Raw genomic sequence first — 6,000 nt, 5'->3', positions numbered from 1 at the left:
AAGCGTTCGACGATATAAAATGGTGCAAGCTGTTCGAGATTCTGAAAAAAGTAGGGGTAAGCTATAGGGAAAGACGGGTCATATACAATATGTACAACAACCGAGAGGGAATAATAAGAGTGGACGATCAAGAACGAAGTGCTCGTATTAAGAAGGGTGTAAGACAAGGCTGTAGCCTTTCGCCCCTACTCTTCAATCTGTACATCGAGGAAGCAATGATGGAAATAAAAGAAAGGTTCAGGAGTGGAATTAAAATACAAGGTGAAAGGATATCAATGATACGATTCCAGGAAAGGAATTCGTGGCGGGCCGCCTCAAACCAGTCAGTAGACTGAGGACACAAAAAAAAATGTATATATGTATATGGTCGATGGTCACAACGTTGTGAGTGATCAGTGTATAAAAACGTCGAATATAGAATACATGAATACATACGCAAAGAAAATTAGGGATATTAAAAAGATCATTCTAAAACTGTGGTGGTTACACAGTGTACATCAACAGATCAGTAATACGTTTTGCTCAAATATGACCCAACTAAACGTAGAACTTTTACAAATTTTTTAACAGAATGTGTTAACGTAGTACGTAGAAACATGTAGTACGTTGTAAATTTTAAAATTTACCCGTCGAATTGACTGTTCAGACAAATTTCGGGCTTGCAGCCGGTCGTCGTTCAATACTTCACACGATATTTCGACTGGGCCAGTATTCGCCAGTCTGCGACGGCTCACCTGAAGATGACTGGAAGGTGCCCAGTTGAAATATCGTGCGAAGTATTGAACGACGACCGGCTGGAAGCCCAAAATTTGTCTGAACATGCTGTACGCTGTCGCAGTTACAGTGTTATAGTAATTGACATATTACAATTGTCAAAGGTACAAATCTATGTGATCGTCAAAGAGGACAAGTTGTGACACATATAAAATACGAGTACCTAAAGGATTTCAGATGTTTTATGGTCTAATCAGAGAATACAATAATAGAAATAACGGGGCGTACTTTCTCTGATCAACAATACAAGTACATAACATGTTACAATGTCGCATGTCGACTTTAGTGTTACAGAAATTGAGAAGGACGTATTTATCTGAATCAGACAACGGGCCAGAGGTCATAGACGATATTCCGCATTATAGCTGGTTGTGTATTTATGTTGTTGTTCAGAGAAAAGACGCCACGTAATTTCTATGTTTCTGTTACTGGAACCTTTATCTAGCCCAAAGAACATTCATAAACATGTAGGTATTCATAATTTATATACGTTTCAACTTGTCCGGCCGTTGTGGCCGATCGGTTCTAGGCGCTTCAGTCTGGAACCGCGTGACCCTTACGGTAGCAGGTTCGACTCCTGCCTCGGGCATGGGTGTGTGTGATGTCCTTAGGTTAGTTAGGTTTAAGTAGTTCTATGTTCTAGGGCGCTGATGACCTCAGATGTTAAGTCCCATAGTGCTTTGAACCTTTTTTTTTTTCATCTTGATCTCTTTGATGATCCATTGATGTACACCAAGTAGTATGGTTTCAAAATGACCTTCTTTTAATTTCCTCATTTTTCTATCATGCCTCTGCATATTCTATATTCGTATTTTTGTACCTTTCATTATTTATTGTGAAGATCGTAATAACAGTCGAAACCGGTAGAGAATAAACACACATTTGAGCAGCTGATAGCACAAATATGCTTTTCTCATAAGACCTAACAGCTGTAGACTGTCACGTACGGCAATTCCCCTATTTTTGTTGAACTAACCATCAATCAGTTGCGCAAAAGGTATTTTATTTCTTTCCCGGTTTTAGTAATCTAGTGCCCTTCTTCAGAAGGCTGTACGGAAAAATGTACCACAAAAAGTACAAGTTGGATAAGGATATTAAAATTTAAGAACGCAAAGTTTAAAAATTTAAAGAGAAAAATTTTACCTTCTTACAATTATCACACTGCTTGAGAGCACCAAAAATTGGTAGATATGCGAAGGATATTGCTGTGATTCAAAAAAGTTCAAGAACAATCCGTGATGAAATAGTAAATCCATTAATTCAAAAAGAGCTCGTGAAGGCTTATACAACAATAGTAGAAGGAAATCAAACAAGTGCAGACATCACGTGAGGTATGGAGCTAATCAGCTACTGACAAGCATGTCTTGAGGTTGGTCTGTGGATGGGTGTAGAAGTATGGTAAAATAATAAAAGAAACATTTGCGCAACTGTACTCTGAGGTGACAAAAGTCAGGGATACCACCTAATATCGTGTCGGACTTCCTTTTGCGGGCATAATGCAGCAACTTGACGTGGCATGGACCCAACAAGTCGTAGGAACACACACGCAGATTGCCTCTGTAGCCGTCCATAATTACGAAAGTGTCACCGGTGCAGGATTTTTTGCACCAAATGACCTCTCGATTATGTCCCATAAGTGTTCGATGGGATTCAATTGTCCGATTCGGATAGCCAAATACTTCCTCCGGATTCTCCAGAATGTTCTTAGAATGAGTCGCTAGCAGTTGTGGTCCGATGACACACCGCATTATCATCCATAAAGATTCCAACGCTGTTTGGGAGCAGTAAGTCCATGAATGTCTGGAAATGGCCTCCAAGTAGGTGAACACAACCATTTGCAGTCAAAAATCGGTCCAGTGGCACCAGATAACCCAGTCAATTTCATGTAAACACAGCCCACACTATTGTGGAGCCACAAGTAGCTTGCACAGTGCCTTGATGAAAACTTGAGTCCATGGCATCGTGGGGCACACGCCACACTTGAATCTAACCATCAGCTATTACCAAGTGAAGCCGGGACTCATCTGAACAGGCTGTTGTTTTCCCGTCGTCTAGGGTCCAACCGATATGGTCGCGAGACCAGGAGAGGCGCTGCAGCCGATGTCGTACTGTTAGCAAAGACACTTCCTTGTATCGCCTACTGCCGTGGCCCATTAAAGCCATGTTTCAACGCACTGCCCAAACGCAAACTTCTTCACGCGGTGTTGCTTGTGTGTTAGCGCTGACAGCTCTACGCAAACGCCGATGCTCTCGAAGTGAAGGCTGTCGACCACTGTGTTGTCCGTGGTAGGAGTTATTGACTGAAATTTGGTACCTCTAACTGCAATTCCGTGTTCAAAGTCTGTTGACTCCGGTCGTGAGACCATAATCACGTCGAACACCTTTTCATATGAATCACCTGAGTAGAAATGACAGCTCATTGCACTGTCCTTTTATACCTTGTGTTTGCAATACTACGGCCAATTCTGTATGCGGATATCGCTATCCCGTGATTATTGCCGCCACTTCAGTGTAATTCCCTTAAGGCATAAACGAAGGTGTAAGTGCGCATAATCAGTGCAAAAGTAAATAAAGTAAGTTAATACAAACGACATCTAGCGCTGTGGGTGGAAAGCTTACGAAGTAATCTCCGAAACAGCTGTAGTGCCGTCAGTAGCGTATTTGTAGGGAACATATCGGCGAATACAAAGTGCGAAGTGCATCATATGGTATGGAAGCTACAAATGGAACAAGTAGATAGACAGTTCTCAATGAGTTGGTAATATTCTACATCTACATCTACATCTACATCGATACTCCGCAAGCCACCCAACGGTGTGTGGCGGAGGGCACTTTACGTGCCACTGTCATTACCTCCCTTTCCTGTTCCAGTCGCGTATGGTTCGCGGGAAGAACGACTGTCTGAAAGCCTCCGTGCGCGCTCTAATCTCTCTAATTTTACATTCGTGATCTCCTCGGGAAGTATAAGTAGGGGGAAGCAATATATTCGATACCTCATCCAGAAACGCACCCTCTCGAAACCTGGCGAGCAAGCTACACCGCGATGCAGAGCGCCTCTCTTGCAGAGTCTGCCACTTGAGTTTATTAAACATCTCCGTAACGCTATCACGGTTACCAAATAACCCAGTGACGAAACGCGCCGCTCTTCTTTGGATCTTCTCTATCTCCTCCGTCAACCCGACCTGGTACGGATCCCACACTGATGAGCAATACTCAAGTATAGGTCGAACGAGTGTTTTGTAAGCCACCTCCTTTGTTGATGGACTACATTTTCTAAGCACTCTCCCAATGAATCTCAACCTTGTACCCGCCTTACCAACAATTAGTTTTATATGATCATTCCACTTCAAATCGTTCCGTACGCATACTCCCAGATATTTTACAGAAGTAACTGCTACCAGTGTTTGTTCCGCTATCATATAATCATACAATAAGGGATCCTTCTTTCTATGTATTCGCAATACATTACATTTGTCTATGTTAAGGGTCAGTTGCCACTCCCTGCACCAAGTGCCTATCCGCTGCAGATCTTCCTGTATTTCGCTACAATTTTCTAATGCAGCAACTTCTCTGTATACTACAGCATCATCCGCGAAAAGCCGCATGGAACTTCCGACAATATCTACTAAGTCATTTATATATATTGTGAAAAGCAATGGTCCCATAACACTCCCCTGTGGCACGCCAGAGGTTACTTTAACGTCTGTAGACGTCTCTCCATTGATAACAACATGCTGTGTTCTGTTTGCTAAAAACTCTTCAATCCAGCCACACAGCTGGTCTGATATTCCGTAGGCTCTTACTTTGTTTATCAGGCGACAGTGCGGAACTGTATCGAACGCCTTCCGGAAGTCAAGAAAAATAGCATCTACCTGGGAGCCTGTATCTAATATTTTCTGGGTCTCATGAACAAATAAGGCGAGTTGGGTCTCACACGATCGCTGTTTCCGGAATCCATGTTGATTCCTACATAGTAGATTCTGGGTTTCCAGAAATGACATGATACGCGAGCAAAAAACATGTTCTAAAATTCTACAAGAGATCGACGTAAGAGATATAGGTCTATAGTTTTGCGCATCTGCTCGACGACGCTTCTTGAAGACTGGGACTATCTGTGCTCTTTTCCAATCATTTGGAACCCTCCGTTCCTCTAGAGACTTGCGGTACACGGCTGTTAGAAGGGGGGCAAGTTCTTTCGCGTACTCTGTGTAGAATCGAATTGGTATCCCGTCAGGTCCAGTGGACTTTCCTCTATTGAGTGATTCCAGTTGCTTTTCTATTCCTTGGACACTTATTAAGTGTCATAGAGTAACGATAGACGACAGAATGAACGCACATGTAGTATGTTTCTCGCCTTTTTTTGTTTGTAAAATATTTATTGCACAGCTCTATTACTTTGACTTCTCTCCCGGGCAGAACATTCTCAACTTTGAAATTAATAATTAGAGTCACTGCGTAGACTATATACTTAGGAAATATTGTGCCACAACGAAGAATTTATCGTAAAGAACTCCCTTGGTTCCGAAGACTAATTAGGATCGCAGTGAAACTACTGGTACTGGAATATTTGCAGGTCGTAAGCGCTGTCGAGAAATAATTATAACTAATGGTATTCAACCCTACTGTATAGTATTGTACGGTTTAGCACACACAGCTGAACCGTTGTAGACATTTCGGTAGCGCACTAGCTGGAAGTACGGACGCGCAAACTGTGCGCGATATGCACCAATGGTATGAGAAGCAATAACTGGTTTAAGTGGAGAAACAGTTTTAGAGTAGGTTCAAAGTAGTCAAAAATAACTGTAAGAGAAAGGAAATGTGGGCATCGTTGTATACGTCTCTTATACTGGAATAACATCTTCAGAAATGTACACAAAGTACTAAATTCGCTTCGTGAAGTAAGTATAACTAGCGAAATTCATATCAGTTGTGTGAAAGAAATTCAATATTATTGACTCACTGACACTGAACGACTGAAACTTCTTGTACGAGTCAGTATAAGTTAGAGCATTTCTGAAGGAATAAAATTTCTTTTGTGCAACTGGTTGCTTACTTGTATTCAATAAAGCTATGTAGGTAATCCGATATTCCGATACCACAAAAATATGCCACTCACTTCATGACTGAAGAAAATAAAGAATTATGCAGTAAACTATATGTATATTGCACGGGACTGATTGATTCGAGATGCAAATAACGAATTTTTGGTTTCAGAATCCGTTAATA

The sequence above is a fragment of the Schistocerca piceifrons genome, chromosome 4 (genome assembly GCF_021461385.2).
Source record: "Schistocerca piceifrons isolate TAMUIC-IGC-003096 chromosome 4, iqSchPice1.1, whole genome shotgun sequence".
NCBI classification, from domain to species: Eukaryota; Metazoa; Arthropoda; class Insecta; order Orthoptera; family Acrididae; genus Schistocerca; species Schistocerca piceifrons.
This window is presented reverse-complemented; position numbering follows the sequence as displayed.